Source organism: Ovis canadensis, chromosome 6, assembly GCF_042477335.2.
Source record: "Ovis canadensis isolate MfBH-ARS-UI-01 breed Bighorn chromosome 6, ARS-UI_OviCan_v2, whole genome shotgun sequence".
In the NCBI taxonomy this organism is placed as follows: domain Eukaryota; kingdom Metazoa; phylum Chordata; class Mammalia; order Artiodactyla; family Bovidae; genus Ovis; species Ovis canadensis.
The window spans coordinates 123769851-123789528 of record NC_091250.1 but is presented as its reverse complement, the minus strand read 5'-3'; the positions used below and the strand labels follow the sequence as shown (position 1 = coordinate 123789528).

The 19678-nt window shown below is 38.1% G+C and overlaps 1 long non-coding RNA gene across 1 annotated transcript in view; it reads right to left on the bottom strand.

Moving 5' to 3' along the window:
* Window positions 1-766: 766 nt before the first annotated feature.
* Window positions 767-19678, bottom strand: part of LOC138442202 (uncharacterized) — a 147095-nt gene continuing 128183 nt past the window's right edge. Inside the window, exon 3 of the long non-coding RNA XR_011257568.1 lies at window positions 767-2083. This is a non-coding gene — a long non-coding RNA (uncharacterized lncRNA). The remainder of the gene's footprint in view (window positions 2084-19678) is intronic.

Below are 19678 nucleotides of genomic sequence, written 5' to 3'. Positions count from 1 at the left end.
AAAAGACCCTGATGCTAGGAGGGATTGGGGGCAGGAGAAGAAGGGGACGACAGAGGATGAGATGGCTGGATGGCATCACCGACTCTGTGGATGTGAATTTGAGTGAACTCTTGGGGTTGGTGATGGACAGGAAGGCGTGGCGTGCTGCAATTCATGGGGTCACAAAGAGCCGGCCACGACTGAGTGACTGAACTGAATTGAACTGAACTGATGCCATGGAAGAAAGGGGATTCCACCCATCAGACTCCAACTTCAGTGTTAGCTGTTCTCTGGGTCTCCAGCCTGTTGCCCTGCTCAGCAGATCTGAACTCAGGATCCACAATGGCATGAGCCAGTTTCTTAAATATATTTTGTCTCTCTCTCTTTCACTCTGTCTTGCTCCTCTCTCTCTGTACATGTATACACACACATGCACATATAGATACATATCTCCTATTGGCTTGTTTCTCTAGAGATCTTTACCACTGTTACCTGCCCACCCCCCCCCCCACCAGTACACACTGTGAGGCTCCCAAGTGACTAAGTGGCAGAGAATCTGCCTGCCAATGCAGGATATGCAGGTTCTATCCCAGCGTGAAGAAGATCACCTTGAGAAGGGAATGGCCACCCACTCCAATATTCTTGCCTGAAAAATCTCATGGACAGAGGAGCCTGGTAGGTTACCATCCATCATTCCACGGGGTTGCAAAGTGTCAGACGTGATTGAGCGACTAAACAACAAAAACAACATTGCATAGAACATATTATTTCATTAAAAAATTCAATGTGTGATAGTAGGCGTGTTTTATTATATGAGGTAAATTTGAGAATATGTGTAATTGAATCAGAAAGGCACAGAAAGACAAATATCGCATATCAGTTACATGTAAAATCTAAAAAAAAAAGTCAAACTTAGAGTAACAGAGTAGAATGGTGGTTGCCAGGGGCTAGGAGGGAGGTGGGAGTAGCAGATGTTGGTCAAAAAGGATACACACTTTTAATTATGAAATGAGTTTGCTCTAGAGAGCTAGCATGCAGCATGGTAACTACAGTTGATAATATATTGTATATATGGTGATTGCTAAGATAGCAGATCTTGATTGTTCTCACCACACATGAACACAGACACAATGTAAACTGCGTGAGATGATTAATATATTAATTAGCTTCTTTGTTGTCATTAGTATACAAGATATACTTACATCAAAACAGCGTATTGCATACTTTCAGTTCAGTTCAGTTCAGCCGCTCAGTCGTGTCCGACTCTTTGCGACCCCATGAATCGCAGCACGCCAGGCCTTCCTGTCCATCACCAACTCCCGGAGTTCACCCAGACTCGCGTCCATCGAGTCAGTGATGCCATCCAGCCATCTCATCCTCGGTTGTCCCCTTCTTCTCCTGCCCCCAATCCCTCCCAGCATCAGAGTCTTTTCCAATGAGTCAACTCTCCGCATGAGGTGGCCAAAGTACTGGAGTTTCAGCTTTAGCATCATTCCTTCCAAAGAAATGCCAGGGTTGATCTCCTTCAGAATGGACTAGTTGTATCTCCTTGCAGTCCAAGGGACTCTCAAGAGTCTTCTCCAATACCACAGTTCAAAAGCATCAATTCTTCGGCGCTCAGCCTTCTTCACAGTCCAACTCTCACATCCATAGATGACTACTGGAAAAACCATAGCCTTGACTAGGCAGACCTTAGTTGACAAAGTAATGTCTCTGCTTTTGAATATGCTATCTAGGCTGGTCACTTTTCTTCCAAGGAGTAAGCATCTTTTAATTTCATGGCTACAATTGCCATTTAAATGTGTATAATTTTTGTCAATTCTATCTCAAGACACTGAAAATTTTTTAATAAAATGTAGAAAGGAGATAATCTCTCTGTTTGGTAATTAAAAAAAGTCGGAACAAACCAAGAGCTAATTGCTCAGTTGTGTCTGACCCTTTGCAACCCCATGAACAGTTGCCCACCAGGCTCCTCTGTTCATGGGGATTCTCCAGGCAAGAATACTGGAGTGGGTTACCATGTCCTCCTCCAGCAGATCTTTCCAACCCAGGAATTGAATTCAGGTCTCTTACATTGCAGATGGATTCTTTATCGTCTGAGTCCCTAGAGAAGCAAATAAGAAAAAGTTTCCAGTAATTACTATGGTATATCACACTGCTCCCTCCTTGGACTAGTCCCTATTTTAGATGTTTCTATTCAATGGTTTGATAGTATCAGTCAACAATTTATTATTTGTGATGCAACCATTTAATGGGTCCCTAAGTGCAGGCTCTATTCTTATAGGTAGTATAGCCATGAGATGAGGTCAGATATTTTCTTGTGCAACTTATATTCTAATCACAAGCATAGACACTGCACAAAGAAAGTAGTGAGAACAATAGACATGATACAATCTAAATGTCTATCAATGGATGGATAAGAAGATATACATATATATATACACACACACATATGTATATATAATGGAGTATTGCTACTGCTGCTGCTGCTAAGTCGCTTCAGTCATGTCTGACTCTGTGCAACTCCATAGATGGCAGCCCACCAGGCTCCACCATCCCTGGGATTTTCCAGGCAAGAGTACTGGAGTGGTACTATGGGTACATTTATATATAAAACTGATCACTTTGTAGTACACCAGAAACTAATGCGACATTGTAAATAACTATACTTCAATTTAAAAAAAAAGCAAGGAAAATAATTGTAAGCAATAATAGATGTTTAAAAAGATGTAAGCAGGGTCCAAGGAGACAGAAAAGTATAAGAATACTTAAACAAGTTATTTGGGGATGTTTTCTTTAATCGAAGGTGATGGAAACTGATTACAAAGGACTCAAAAATGCAGCCAGGAGCAAAGCCAAAGGAAGAACATTTCAGGCACAGCAAGTGAGAAGTGCCTGGCTCAAGGCAGAGTTTGACATGTCTAAAGTTGTAGCTGAAAGTTCATGAATGAAGAAGGGAATCAATGGTACATGATCCAGAGCAATCTGGAGTATGCCCTGTGAAGCAGCTGAAAGATATAAAGCTTGGGAGAGTTGTGGCTCTAATATGTTCTTTCAAAGTTACTCTGCTATATGGATAACACATTGAATGCATGCATGCTAAATCACTTCAGTCGTGTCCGACTCTGTGCGACCCCATGGACAGCAGCCCACTAGGCTCCTCTGTCCACAGGATTCTCCAGGCAAGAATACTGGAGTAGGTTGCCATTTCCTTCTCCAATGTATGAAAGTGAAAAGTCAAAGTGAAGTTGCTCAGTCATGTCTGACTCTTAGCGACCCCATGGACTGCAGCCCACCAGGCTCCTCCGTCCATGGGTTTCTCCAGGCAAGAGTACTGGAGTGGGTTGCCACTGGAGGCAAGAAATGGGGGGTTGGTTAGATGACCGTATTTTGCATTGTGTTTTTATTGTATGTCACTGAACAAAATCAGAAAAGGAGTTAAAATTTAAATATGTACAAGCCTAGTCTCAAATTATGATTCAAGCCACTCAGCTTTTTGAATTTTTTCAAGATATACACCCACTAGAATTTGGTAATCTACCTTATGCATGTTTGTAATGAAGAATAAAAGATGCTTATTGTAAGGGACCTAGCACCTATCTATTATTTGATAAATGATAGTTTTTTTTTTCTTCCATGCATCTATATAAATTCCTAGCATCATGTTTCTATTTCATAAAGCAAGGTAGAGTGTAAATGTTATAAAAATATGGTAAGTAACTCAAGCTTAAACTTGAGTGAACCAAGTCTTTCTGTATGTATTTCTCAAACTGTAATATGATGAAAATAGGCTGGATTGTTTCTTCAATTTTTTGCAATGTTTATATTTACCTATTTCTGGAAGGTTATAAGGGACTTCCCAGGTGGCTCAGTGTTAAAGAATCTGCCTGCCAATTCAGGAGACAGAGGAGACACAGATTCAATCCCTGGGTCAAGAAGATCCCCTGGAGGAGGAAATGCCAACTCACTCAAGGATTCTTGCCTGTAAAATCCCATAGACAGAAGAGCTTGGCAGGCTACAGTTCAGAGGGTCACAAAGAGTAGGACATGACTGAGCAACTAAACATGCATGCACACACAGAAGATTATATATTTCATGATAAAATAGAGAATATGTTTATTAAATCTTACAGCAGTTGTGTCTGGGCATTTGGGTGGAACAGATTTCAGTTATTGGGCAATTAATTTGACCCTCAATTTCATAGCGTTATAAGCAAAAAGGATAATACGTTGTTTAAATTTACTGAAAGAGAAAGAAGTTCACTTTTTTTTTTGGATACAATTATTATTTTGTTGGAACTAAATGCAAGTTTCTCATGATGTACTCTGCATAGAAGCTAAATAAGCAAGGTGACAATATACAGCTTTGATGTACTCCTTTTCCTATTTGGAACCAGTCTGTTGTTCCATGTCCAATTCTAACTGTTGCTTCCTAATCTGCATATAGGTTTCTCAAGAGGCAGGTCAGGTGGTCTGGTATTCCCATCTCTTTCAGAATTTTCCACAGTTTCTTGTGATCCACACAGTCAAAGGCTTTGGCATAGTCAATAAAGCAGAAATAGATGTTTTTCTGGAACTCTCTTGCTTTTTCAATGATCCAGCGGATGTTAGCAATTTGATCTCTGGTTCCTCTGCCTTTTCTAAAACCAGCTTGAACATCTGGAAGTTCACAGTTCACGCATTGTTGAAGCCTGGCTTGGAGAATTTTGAGCATTACTTTACTAGCATGTGAGATGAGTGCAATTGTGCAGTAGTTTTAGCATTCTTTGACATTGCCTTTCTTTGGCTTTGGAATGAAAACTGACCTTTTCCAGTCCTGTGGCCACTGCTGAGTTTTCCAAATTTGCTGGCATACTGAGTGCAGCACTTCACAGCATCATCTTCCAGGATTTGAAATAGCTCAACTGGAATTCCATCACCTCCACTAGCTTTGTTCATAGTGATGCTTTCTAAGACCCACTTGACTTCACATTCCAGGATGTCTGGCTCTAGGTGAATGATCACACCATCCTGATTATGTGGGTCATGAAGCTCTTTTTTGTATAGTTCTTCTGTGTATTCTTACCATCTCTTCTTAATATCTTCTGCTTCTCTTAGGTCCATACCATTTCTGTCCTTTATCGAGCCCATCTTTGCATGAAATGTTCCCTTGGTATCTCTGATTTTCTTGAAGAGATCTCTAGTCATTCCCATTCTGTTCTTTTCCTCTATTTCTTTGCATTGATCGCCGAGGTAGGGTTTCTTATCTCTCCTTGTTATTCTTTGGAACTCTGCATTCAGATGCTTATATCTTTCCTTTTCTCCTTTGCTTTTTGCTTCTCTTATTTTCAGCTATTTGTAAGTTGTAACACATATTCTATGAGTCCTTGAGACAAAGACTCTGAGAAACAGAGTACACAATATCTTTGAATGTATTTTTACAAAACATCAGAATGCAGTTCAAATGATTGAATCTTAGAGAAAATATCTCTAGAGACATAGGGAATTACAAGTGAATTGTAATGGAATAAAAGCAATTGTGAGTTGGCCTGCAATAATTGTGACCCAGATACTCTTCAGAAGCACAGTTCAATACACTGAAAGCCTAGCTTAATACAGAGATAAAAATAGATGCAGTTTCTTATGGAAAAGGAAATAGCATTTGCCCTGAGCTATTCAGCAAAGCTAAGAAAGATATTAGACAATTAAATCATTCGTTCTATAAACTCCTCCTTAATTCAGGCTATACTATGAGGTTTCTGAAATCCTTTTTGAGCTGACCTTAGCATCTATAATATTCATTCAGTTTATAAAAGAATGTTATTAACAATTATGCATTAACAAATTAGATTATCTAGATGTAATGGGGAAATTCATAAAAATACAAGTTACTAAAATTGACTCAAGAAGAAATAGAATGTCTGAACAGACTTATTACAAAGTATTAATATTACAGTGATTGAATGAGTAATCAAAACGTTTCTATAAAGATAAGTTCAGGGTTAGATCCTTTCAGTGGTATATCTTATCAAATATTTAAAGAAGACTGATTAGCAATTCTTCCCAAAGTCTTCCACAAAACAGAAGCAGAGGGAATACTTCCAACGTATTCTGTAAGGCAAATATCACTCTAAAAACAAGTGCTTCACTGGTGGCTCAGTGGTAAAGAATCCACCTGTAATGCAAGAGATTCAGGAAATGTGGGTTTAATCCCTGGGTCAGGAAGATCCCCTGGAGGAGGGCCTGGCAACCCACTCGAATATCCTTGTCTGGAGAATCCCATGGATAGCAGAGCCCAGTGTACTGTAGTCTATAGGGTTGCAAAGAGTCAGACAAGACTGAAGAAACTAAGCATGCACACCAGCACAACAAAAACAAAGTCAATAAAAGACAAAAAAGAAAACCAATGAAGACCAATATCCATTACGAATACAGATTAAAAAAAAAAAAATCTTTAACAAAATATTGCCAAACCAAATCCAACAGTGTACTAAAAAGAGTATATACAATGACCAGATGAAATTTACCCCAGGAATGTAAGAGCGGTTCAGCATGAGAAAGTCAACAAATGTCATATACCACATAAATAGAACAAAGAAGGGAAAAGCACAGAATCATCTCAAATGACAGGAAAAAAAAAAAAGCGTTTGACAAAACACAACACCCTTCCATGGTAAAAACTAGAAAACTCCCTAAAAATAACAAAGGCTAATTCAAAGTTAACATCATACTTACTGGTGAAATACTGAAAGTTGTTTCTCCTAAGAAGAAGAAGAATACAAAAATCAAATATTGATAATGTGGTACAACTTGGATGAATGTTGAGGGGAAATACGCTAAGTGAAAGAAGTGAAACTCAAGAGGTAATATCTTGTATAATTCTATTTATCTTAAGTATTCTTAATAGGTAAATCCATAGACCCAGAGTATAGATTGATAGTTCCAAGGAACTGTATTAATGGAGAAATGGGATAACTGCTTTATGGGTGTGAGCATTGCTTTGGGAGTGATGAAAATGCTTTGAAATTTTCAGAACTAGATAGAAGCGGTGGTCATACAATATTGTGAATGTACTAAAATCATTAAATTATTCATTTCAAAATGGCTAAATTAATGCCATGTGATTTTACCTTGATCATTTTTTTAAAATAGACAAAGGATTTGAATTCTCCAATGAAGATACACAAATGTCAAATAACCACTTGAAATTATTTAGGGGAAAACAAATCAAAGCTACAGTGGAGAATTACTTCATATCCATTAGCTTGTATGTAGTAAAAAGAGACAATTTTAAGTGATGGTAAGTATGTGAAGATTTTAGAACCCTCCTGCATCACTGATGGTAATCTAAAATTGCATCGTCCTTCAGAAAAACAATTTGACAGTTTTTCAAAAAGATATATAGAGAGATACCACAGGACCCAGAACATCCAGTTCAGATATAAACTTGAGAGACCTGAAAATACAAAATATATTCCCCCAAGATAAGTTATCCACATAACAACTTATAGGCAAATGTTCATAGCATCGGATAAGAGCCGATAATTGCAAACAATGTAAATGTCTGTCAACTGACGAATAAGTTAAGTATATATAGTCATGCAACAAAATATTATTCAGCCATGGATAAACTTTGAAAATAGCATTTAAGCGAAAGAAACCAGACACAAAAGGGAATGCATTTCTTCATTCAATTTATCTGAAATATCTAAAATAAGCAGATCCATAGTGACAGAATGTAGATGAATGATTTCCACAGGCTAGAGGGAAAGATAAGCACTGAGTGCCCGCCAATGGGTAGGAGGTTTCTTACTGGTGTGATGAAAATATTTTGATATATAGTGGCAATGGCTGCGAAACATTGTGAAACAAAAGGCTACTGTGTTGTACACTCTCAGAGGGTAAATACTGTGGCATGTATATTTTAATTCAATAAAGTCTCAAAAAATTAAAGGTGTGGATTAAGTCTCCCTCACTTCCCCCAGATCCTCTCCATCATTATGTTCTGATATTGTTGAGCAGAAAGACAGATTGTGGTGTTTTTTTGCATGTTTAGAGAAAGGTTTATCATTCTGTATAAATAGAATATATGTGAGGTTCATTGGAGAGAGAGTAGATGCTAGTTTCTCAAGGAATTTTGCTCTCTTTGAATTTTCCCCTCATATTTCACCTTCAATGCCACAAAAGTTATCCTGCTAAAATGTAACAGTGTCACTTACCTATATAGAAAGGTTTCTCTTTTGCTTCTCAGTGAAAAGTCCAAGAAAAATGGGTTTTAAATATCCACATGCTACTTGCTCTATGATGATATTCTCAGAAACCCCCAAGCAAGCTGGCAAAGTTTGATTCAAATCTTTTTATTCTAACTCTCATGATTAGTAGAATATTTGTGTTCATACACGTGGTTTTAGGTTTGTGGTGATTTACCTAAGCGCAAATGATGAGTCTTTACCATAATGATAACAGTTCAGCGAAACAATTGTGCAAGAGATACAGGGAGAAATCTCTTGCTTCCTTCCAAAGATCCATATGGTTACTCATCAACCACCCTTTCCTTGCTGTCTTCTCCAGCCTCCTACTTGTCCCCAGGCTCTGGGTTCTTTTTTTCTAATCAATTATATTAATAGATAACTACTAAACAATGAGTCTTAGATTCACACACACACACTATGGTCAGGGAATCACACAGAACTCTATGAACTCAGTGAAAGCATTTAAACTTCTCTGATATTCACTAAAAATGCCCACCTTGGTATGAACCAGATGAAATGTGTTTGGTCCTTATCTAGCATGCATAAAAGTGCTTCTCATGCACTACCTGTACCTAGCTGAATTCAGGGCAACACATCCAAATCCATGACATGGTCAAGTTCATACAGCCTGCATTATTCCTATTTGTAAAATGGAAAATCATACTAGACTCTAAGACTATGAGAAAACCGATGACTGCCCTTTGCAACCTGCCTTGATGAGGGTGATCCAGAACTATGACCAAATAAAGCTTCCTCATTCTTCATGAAGGTACCTCAGGGTGATACAGCAGAGAAAGGCCAATAGAAAGGATGGCTGCTGGGTTACCCAGACAATTGTGCAGAACAGTTAATTATCAAAGCTGCTGGGCTTGAGATGAGAATCATATCAGTTTAGCCTTGGGCATACTGCCAGAGTGAAGGTGGAAAACTGATGTGAGTCCTTGCTTTAATCTGATGAAAGATTTCCATCAGATTAAATTTCCATCTTCCAAACTTAGAGCTAAGAACAGTATGCTATTTCTCTGAGTAGGCCTTAAACAGTGTGAGTAAAATAAAATTTGCTCCACATCCCTGCCAGCATTCTAGTAGGTGTGAAATAGTATCCTGTTTTGGATTTAATTTGCATTTTGCTGCTGACTGATTATGCTGATCCCCTTTTTAAGTGCTTATTGGGCATTCCTATACCCATTTTGGTGAAGTGTATTTTGAAGACATTTGACCATTTTATTGTTTTTTCTTCTTGGCTTTTATTTACATCAATTCCTTATTAATAATCCAAAGGAAATCAATTCAAACTATTGAAAGAAATATACTGCTAATACCCTGTTCTTTTCTGTGGTGTTGTTTTCACTTTATTCTCTGCTTTTACATTTTTAAAATCATGATGAAATACACATAACACCACTTAGCATCTTTCCCATTTTTAGCAGTTCAGTATTATGAGGTGTATTCATATTGCCATATAATCTATCTCCAGAACTATTTTCATCTTATGAATCTGAAATTCTAAACCCGTTAAACAACCAATCCTTATTTCCCACCTTCCCTGGCCCTAGGCTCTCAACCATTCTACTCTTTTTATATGAATCTGACTACTCCAGATAACTCAAATAAGTGAATCAAACAGTATTTATCTTCTTTTTTTTTTTGGACTGATTCATTTTATGCAGCATAATGCCCTCAAGTTTTATCTGTGTTGTAGGGTGCACCATATTTTCCCTCCTTTTTAAGGCTGAATAACATTTCATGGTATGTCTATGTGACATATTGTTTATTTCTCCATCAGTGAACACTTTTAACTAATGGGTATAGCGTTTCAGATTTGTAAGATGATAACAGTTCTGGAGATAGATGATATAGAAATATGAATACACCACATAATATTGCTTTTTAGTTACCACAAACAATGCTGAACATGGTGTACAGATATCTTTTTCAGCTCCTGTTTTCATTTCTTTCAGATATACACCTAGAAGCAGTCTTACTGGATCATATGTTAATTCTATTTTAAACATTTTTAAAGGAATCACCATGGTATTTTCCAAAGCAGTTGCAATCCTTTTCATTTGCACCAACAGTGATCACTTTTATCATCCGTTGATCTTTTCTGGTTTTATTTTTCGGTAGTAGCCATGCTGATGCGCGTGAGGTGATATCACATTGTTTTTATTTGCATTTCCCTACTCATCTCACATGCTAGTAAAGTAATGCTCAAAATTCTCCCAAACAAGGCTTCAGCAATACGTGAACCGTGAACTTCCTGATGTTCAAGCTGGTTTTAGAAAAGGCAGAGGAACCAGAGATTAAATTGTCAACATCCGCTGGATCATGGAAAAAGCAAGAGAGTTCCAGAAAAACATCTACTTCTGCTTTATTGACTATGCCAAAGCCTTTGACTGTGTGGATCACAAGAAACTGTGGAAAATTCTGAAAGAGATGGGAATACCAGACCACCTGACCTGCCTCTTGAGAAACCTATATGCAGGTTAGGAAGCAACAGTTAGAACTGGACATGGAACAACAGACTGGTTCCAAACAGGAAAAGGAGTACATCAAGGCTGTATATTGTCACCCTGCTTATTTAACTTCTATGCAGAGTCCATGATGCAAAATGCTGGGCTGGAAGAAGCACAAGCTGGAATCAAGATTGCTGGGAGAAAAATCAATAACCTCAGATATGCAGATGACACCACCCTTATGGCAGAAAGTGAAGAGGAACAAAAGAGCTTCCCGATGAAAGTGAAAGAGGAAAGTGAAAAAGTTGGCTTAAAGTACAACATTCAGAAAACGAAGATCATGGCATCTGGTCCCATCACTTCATGGGAAATAGATGGTAAAACAGTGGAAACACTGTCAGACTTTATTTTTGGGGCTCCAAAATCACTGCAGATGGAGATTGCAGCCATGAAATTAAGACACTTACTCCTTGGAAGAAAAGTTATGACCACCCTAGATAGCATATTCAAAAGCAGAAACATTACTTTGCCAACAAAGGTCCGTCTAGTCAAGGCTATGGTTTTTCCAGTGGTCATGTATGGATGTGAGAGTTGGACTCTGAAGAAAGCTGAGTGCCGAAGAATTGATGCTTTTGAACTGTGGTGTTGGAGAAGACTCTTGAGAGTCCCTTGGACTGCAAGGAGATCCAACCAGTCCATTTTGAAGGAGATCAGCCCTTGGATTTCTTTGGAGGGAATGATGCTGAAGCTGAAACTCCAGCCCTTTGGCCACCTCGTGCGATTAGTTGACTCACTGGAAAAGACTCTGGTGCTGGGAGGGATTGGGGGCAGGAGGAGAAGGGGACGACAGAGGATGAGATGGCTGGATGGCATCACCGACTTGATGGATGTGAGTCTGAGTGAACTCCGGGAGTTGTTGATGGACAGGGAGGCCTGGCATGCTGCGATTCATGGGGTCGCAAAGAGTGGGACACAACTGAGTGACTGAACTGAACTGAATGACTAAGAGTCAGACATCACTGAGCGACTTCACGTTCACTTTTCACTTTCACGCATTGGAGAAGGAAATAGCAACCCACTCCAATGTTCTTGCCAGAAGAATCCCAGGGTAAGGGGAGCCTGGTGGGCTGCCGTCTATGGGGTCGCACAGAGTCAGACACGACTGAAACGACTTCACAGCAGCAGCGGGAGCAGCAGCAATGAATGATAATGTTGAACATCTTTTTACATGCTTGTTAGAAATTTGTTTATCTTCTTTGGAGAAATATCTATTCATATCCTTGGTTCTATTTTTAGTTGGATTATTCATTATTTCTTGTTGTTGTTGATTTCTTTATATATGTTGTTTATTAACTTCTTGTCAGAAAAATGATTTGCAAACATTTCCTCCCATTTCTTATGTTTTCTTTTCATCCTGTTGAATTTTCATATCTTTGATGAAGAAAAGATAGTAATTTTGATGTACTCATTTCAGTTCAGTTCAGTTCATTTGCTCAGTCGTGTCCAACTCTTTGTGACCCCATGAACCACAGCACACGAGGCCTCCCTGTCCATCACCAACTCCATCATCACCAGAGTCCACCCAAACACATGTCCATTGAGTCAGTGATGCCATCCAACCATATCATCCTCTGTCATCCCCTTCTCCTCTTGCCCTCAATCTTCCCCAGCTTCAGGATCCTTTCAAATGAGTCAGCTCTTCCCATAAGGTGGCCAAAATATTGGAGTTTCAACTTCAACATCAGTCCTTCCAATGAACACCCAGGACTGATCTCCTTTAGGATGGAATGGTTGGATCTCCTTTCAGTCCAAGGGACTCTCAAGAGTCTTCTCCAACACCGCAGTTGAAACATGTAAATTATCACAAGTGAAATGAATCACCAGTCTAGGTTTGATGCATGATAAAGGGTGCTCAGGGCTGGTGCACTGGGATGACCCAGATGGATGGAGGGGGGTTCAGGATGGGGAACACATGTACACCCATGGTAGATTCATGTCAGTGTATGGCAAAACCAATACAATATTGTAAAGTAAAAATAAATACATAAATTTAAATTAAAAAACATAAATTCTTCAGCACTCAGCTTTCTTTATAGTCCAACTCACATCCATACATGACCACTGGAAAAAACATAGCCTTGACTAGATGAACCTTTGCTGACAAAGTTATGTCTCTTCTTTTAAATATGCTGTCTAGGTTGGTCATAGCTTTCTTTCCACGGAGTATGCGTCTTTTTATTTCATGGCTGCAATTACCATCTGCAGTGATTTTGGAGCCCAGAAAAATAAAGTCAGCCACTGTTTCCCCATCTATTTGCCATGAAGTGATATACTCAAATTTATCTATTTTTACTTTTGTTACCTGTGTTTTTATTGCCAGGTTGATGAAATTTTTGCTGAATCTGACACTACAAAGATTTTCATACTTTTTTTTTTTTCTAAGAGTTTTTGCTTTTATGTTTAGGTCCATGGTTTATTTTGAGTTGATATTTGTAAATAGTGTGAGATAAAAATTCGACTTCATTCATCTGAATGTGGATACTTAGTTTTACAGTACCTGTTGTTGAAAGAGTGCTTTCCCTTCTTTGAATGCTATTGGTATCTCTCATTAAAAATAATTTGTCTGTACATATGAGGATTTATTTCTGACACATCTAGTCTAGTCCACTAATTTATACATATGTCTTTATAGTAGCACCACATGCTTGATTACTTTATCTTTATAATAAGTTTTGAAATCAGGAAGTGTGAAACCTCCAACCTTGTTCTTCTTTTCCAAAATTGTTTTGCATCTTTATAGCTCTTTGGAAGTCTTTGTATTTCAGGATGGATTTTTTTTTTCCTTGCAAAAACTTTCTTCAAGATTTTGGTGGCAATTACATTAAATTCTAGATAACTTTGAGTAGTATTGATATCTCAATAATTTTAAGCCTTTCAATCTATCACCACTGACTGACTTCCCAATTTTGTGTGCCTCCTTTAATTTCCTTCAGTGACATTTTGCAGTTTCAAATGCACAGTTCTTTCACTTTCTCATTAAGCTTGTTTTAAGTTATTTAATTATTTTGATGATATTGCAATTGATCTGTTCATTTTTTTCTGAATGTTCATTGTTAATGCATAAAAGCAAACTGACTTCTGTATGTTGATTTTTTTGTCCTATGACTTGCCTGAATGTGTTTATTAGTTCTAACAGTTTTGTGTGTCCATGTATTTGTGTGTGCTCATATGTGTAAATATGTGTCATCTTTAGCACTTCTGCATATAAGATTGTGTCCTCAACAAAGAAAGAATATTTTACTTTTTTGTTTCTAATTTGGATGCCTTTTATCTTTTCCTGTCTAATTGCTTTGGCTAAGACTTTCATTACTCTGTTGAATAGAAGTTGTGTAAGTGGGCATCCTTGTTTCATTCCTGATATTAAAGGAAAAGCTTTCATTATTTCTCCATTGAGTATGATGTTACAATGGTATTTTTTCCCCTTTTCAAAATATGTTTTAGATTTTAGAGCAGTTTTAGATTCCCAGCAATATTGAGCTAAATGTTTAGAGATTTTTTTCATATACCCTTGCCCCAATGCATGGATAGCCTCCCCCATTATCAACATACACCCATTGGTGTGGCATAGTTGTTTTGACTGATGTATGTATTCAGTTGGCAAAACTGTTCCAGCACCACAAGAACTTCTTGTGTTGCTTATTTCTGATCACACCCACCCACTTAACCCAATTTAATCTCAGTTCTAAATCCTGGCAACCACGAACTTTTCTCCATTTCTTGGATACATCAAGACAATAACACTGTGTGTCACAATAGTCCTTTTTTTTTTTTTCCTTAACAATGTCCCATTTTTCTTCTTCCTTATATATCCGTTATTTTTTATTGCTTACTAAACATTTTGGGAATATATTTTAGAGAATGTTAATTTGTTATTTTCCTCTGAATTGTTAATATACATAACAGACATCATAAAACTACAAGATGATAATCTTGAACTTAAATTTATAAAAATTTGAATTTAAGCTTTGTTAAGGCAAACTGGTGTGAAGCCCAAGTTGTTTTCCATACCTCTCTAACTAGGAGGACTTAATTTTCAAACTGTTACCCAGAGAGTTAATAGTCAGTAGCCAAACTTTCGTCTCAGGTTTCTCTAGGTTTTGACTTCCATATATCATGGTGGTCCTAGCCCAGTAAATTCCCCTTTCCTCCCTCCCCTTCCAAGTTTGCAGAACTTAATGCTCAGTGAAAGATTTAGGAGATTTTTCTGTATCTAATTTTGAAATGACCCTACTATGGATCCTTTGTTTCTGTAATTTCCTTCCTCTCCAATTCTCCCTCACCTCTTACCACCATCCTATTAACCCAAGACTGTAGTTAACACAGTACTTGTGCTTAGGGGACTTGGAGCAAAATGGTACTAAGGTAGATTTCAATGAGGGGGCTCTCCTTTCAAGAAAATTACTTGCTGCTATTTCTGTATACCTGTGTGCATTCTCTACTGCTACAAAATAATTTTTAAAACTATTTTCCTAGAATTTATAATGGCCATGGGTGGATGATTTATTTTAATTAAACCTACTCTGCCGTTATCAGAATTGGAATTCTAAAAACCTGTGTATTTAAAATTATACAAGCACAGCATTATTCACATTAAGAGTTTAAAAACTATAAAGTGAGAAAAAAATATTCTAATTCAATCTCCTGAAGACATTTCAAAAAAATATATATGTATATATGAAACAATTTCAGTTCTGAAAAGACTTCAGAAATTTTCAGTTTAAATCTCAACTTCTTTTTTTTTTCTCCAAGATTTATTTTTTAATGTGGACCATTTTAAATGTGTTTACTGAATTTGTTGTATATTGCTACTGTTTTATGCTTTGGTTTTGGCCACAGGCATGTGGGATTTTAGCTCCCTGACAAGGATTGAACTGGCACTCCCTATTCTGGAGGCCAAATTCTTGACCACTGGACCACCAGGGAAGACCCTACATTGTTGTCTCTACAGAAAATGATAGGGGACTGAAATGCAAAAGTAGGAAGTCAAGAGATACCTGGAGTAATGGGCAAATTTGGCCTTGAAGTACAAAATGAAGCAGGGCAAAGGCTAACAGAGTTTTGCCAAGAGAGCACACTAGTCATAGCAAACACCCTCTTCCAACAACACAAGAGATGACTCTACACATAGTAATCACCAGATGGTCAATATTGAAATCAGATTGTTTATATTCTTTGCAGATGGAGAAACTCTATACAGTCAGCAAAAACAAGACCAGGAGCTGACGGTGGCACAGATCATGAACACCTTATTGCCAAATTCAGACTTAAATTGAAAAAGTAGGGAAAACCACTAGACCACTCAGGTATGACCTAAATCCAAAACCTTGCAATTATACAGTGGAAGTGACAGATAGATTCAAGGGATTAGATCTGATAGACAAAGTGCCTGATGAACTATGGATGGAAGTCCATGGCATTGTACCAGAGACATGAATCAAGACCATCCCCAAGAAAAATAAATGTAAAAAAGCAAAATAGCTGTCTGAAAAGTCATTACAAATAGCTGAGAAAATAAGAGAAGCTAAAGGCAAAGAAGAAAAGAAAAGACACCCATTTGAATGCAAAGTTCCAAAGAATAGCAAGGAGAGATAAGAAAGCCTTTCTCAGTGATCAATGCAAAGAAATAAAAGAAAACAGTAGAATGGAAAAGACTAGCCATCTCTTCAAGAAAATCAGATATACCAAGGGAACACTTCATGCAAAAATGGGCAAAATAAAGGACAGAAGGGGTGTGGACCTAACAGAAGCAGAAGATATTAAAAAGAGGTGGCAAGGATACAAAGAAGAACTATACAATAAAGATCATCAACCCAGATAATCACGATGGTGTGACCACTCACCTAGAGCAAGACATCCTGGGATGTGAAGTCAAATGGGACTTAAAAAGCATCACTAGGAACAAAGTTAGTGGAGGTGATGGAATTCCAGTTGAGCTATTTCACATCCTGAAAGATGATGTTGTGGAAGTGTTGCACTCAATATGCCAGCAAATTTGAAAAACTCAGCAGTGGCCACAGTACTGGAAAAGGTCAGTTTTCATTCCAGTTCCAAAGAAAGGCAATGCCAAAGAATGTCCAAACTACTGCACAATTGCACTCATCTCACACGTTAGCAACATAGTGCTCAAAATTCTCCAAGCCAGGCTTCAACAGTACGTGAACCGTGAACTTTCAGATGTTCAACCTGGATTTATAAAAGGCAGAGGAACAGAGATCAAATTCCTGACATCTGTTGGATCATTGAAAAAGCAAGAGAATACCAGAAAAGCATCTATTTCTACTTTACTGATTATTCAAAAATGTGTGACTTTGAAGATCACCACAGACTACGGAATATTCTGAAAGAGATGGGAATACCAGACCACGTTACCTGCCTTCTGAGAAATCTATACACCGGTCAAGAATCAACAGTTTGTACTGGATATGGAACAACAGACTGGTTCCAAACTGGGAAAGGAGTACATCAAGGCTGTATCTTATTACCCTGCTTATTTAACTTATATGCAGAGTACATCATGAGAAACGCTGGACTGGATGAAGCACAAGCTAGAATCAAGATTTCTAGAGGAAATATTAATACCTCAGATATATAGATGACATCACACTTATGGCAGAAAGCAAAGAGGGACTAAAGAGTCACTCGATGAAACTGAAAGAGGAAAGTGAAAAAGTTGGCTTAAAACTCACCATTCAAAAAACAAAGATTATGGCATCCAGTCCCATCACTTCATGACAAATAAATTGGGAAACACTGGAAACAGTGACAGACTTTATTTTTGGGGGCTCCAAAATCACTGCAGATGGTGACTGCAGCCATAAAATTAAAAGACACTTACTCCTTGGAAGAAAAGCTATGACCAAACTAGACAGCCTATTAAAAAGTAGAGACATTACTTTGCCAACAAATTCCATCTAGTCAAGGCTATCATTTTTCCAGTAGTCATGTGTGGATGTTAGAGTTGGACCATAAAGAAAGCTGAGCACCAAAGAATTGATGCTTTTGAAATGTGGTGTTGGAGAAGACTCTTGAGAGTCCCTTGGACTGCAAGGAGATCAAAACAGTCCATCCTAAAGGATATCAGTTCTTAATATGCATTGGAAGCACTGATGCTGAAGATGAAACTACAATACTTTGGCCACCTGATGCGAATAACTGACTCCTTAGTAGTGACCCTGATGCTGGGAAAGATTGAAGGCAGGAGGAAAAGGGGATGACAGAGGATGAGATGGTTGAATGTCATCATCGACTCAATGGACATGAGTTTGAGCAAGCTCTGGGTGTTGGTGATGGACAGGGAAGCCTGGCTTTCTGGAATCCATGGGGTTGCAAAGAGTTGGACACGACTGAGTGACTGCACTGAATCTATAGAAGATTAAATAGAGAATGTAGTCCTGGAAATATGGACAAACCTGTCAAGGTGCACATAGTGACTGGAAGAAAAGAACCTAAAGTACAAGTCTTCAGACTACCAACTTGGTGCCCAGTGTCCCTCTGTTCTACAGTTTGTTATTGGTCCAGTCCTTTCCACACCACAGATGAAACAGTATATAGGATCTCCTATGTACTCAATTTTGCTCAGTTTCATAAAATACACAGTATGGTTAGGAGAATGGAACATTCTAAAGTAATTTAAAATAATTTTTCCATGGTTCTCCCTGAAAAACGTGGCTACTATTGATATGTATCAGTTGAAAGGTCAGAAGATCAGAGAAGAGTGAAGACAAGAGAGGTCTTAAAGAGTCAGCCCCTCTTTTCTCCTCTGCACTGTCCACATAAAGTCTTCCTTATCCAAAAATAAAGACAATGCCCCTGGCATTTCAGGACTGTAATAAAAAGTTATAGATATTGTACCAGCAAATGTGTTATCAATTAACAACAGTGAGCAAAATGCTCAAAGATTTAAAAAAAAATGAAATAATTACACCAGCTCTTATAGCAGAAGCTGGCATAAGGGATCAAAATTATAATCACTTTTGTTTAATTTCTCCTTTTTATTTAATAAATATTTGACATTTTTCAGCTCATTTCTTTCCATAATTCAAACTATAGGGTGGTTTTGAATGTTGCAATCATTATTGATAAATTAATACTTCTCTCACTTTTTTAGTTTACTCAGATGCCAAACTGCTATTATTTAACCTTCCTTCCACTTCCATGAATTTACTATGAACAACATTTTGAGTAGATATAAGGACAGCTTATTTCTATTAATAGAAGAATGATTAAAAATAACAAAAGATAACAACAGTATCTAGCATTTGCAGATGTGACTATGGGGTGTATTTTTCTAAATATTATTTTCAGTTCACTTCAATTCAGTCACTCAGTCATGGCCAACTCTTTGCGACCCCATGAATCACAGTACACCAGGCCTCTCTGTCCACCACCAACTCCCAGAATTCATTCAAACTTATGTCCATCGAGTCGGTGGTGCCATCCAGCCATCTCATCCTCTGTTGTCCCCTTCTCCTTTCGCCCCCAATCCCTCCTAGTATCAGGGTCTTTTCCAATGAGTCAACTCTTCACATGAGGTGGCCAAAGTATTGGAGTTTCAGCTTCAGCATCAGCCCTTCCAATGAACACCCAGGACTGATCTCCTTTACAATGGACTGGTTGGATCTCCTTGCAGTCCAAGGGACTCTCAAGAGTCTTCTCCAACACCACAGTTCAAAGCATCAATTCTTCGGCACTCAGCTTTCTTCATAGTCCCACTCTCACATCCGTACATGACCACTGGAAAAACCATAGCCTTGACTAGACGGACATTAGTTGGCAAAGTAATGTCTCTGCTTTTGAATATGCTATCTAGGTTGGTCATAATTTTCCTTCCAAGGAGTAAGCTTCTTTTAATTTCATGTCTGCAATCACCATCAGCAGTGATTTTGGAGCCCAAAACAATTAAGTCTGATACTGTTTCCAATATTTCCCCGTCTATTTCCCATGAAGTGATGG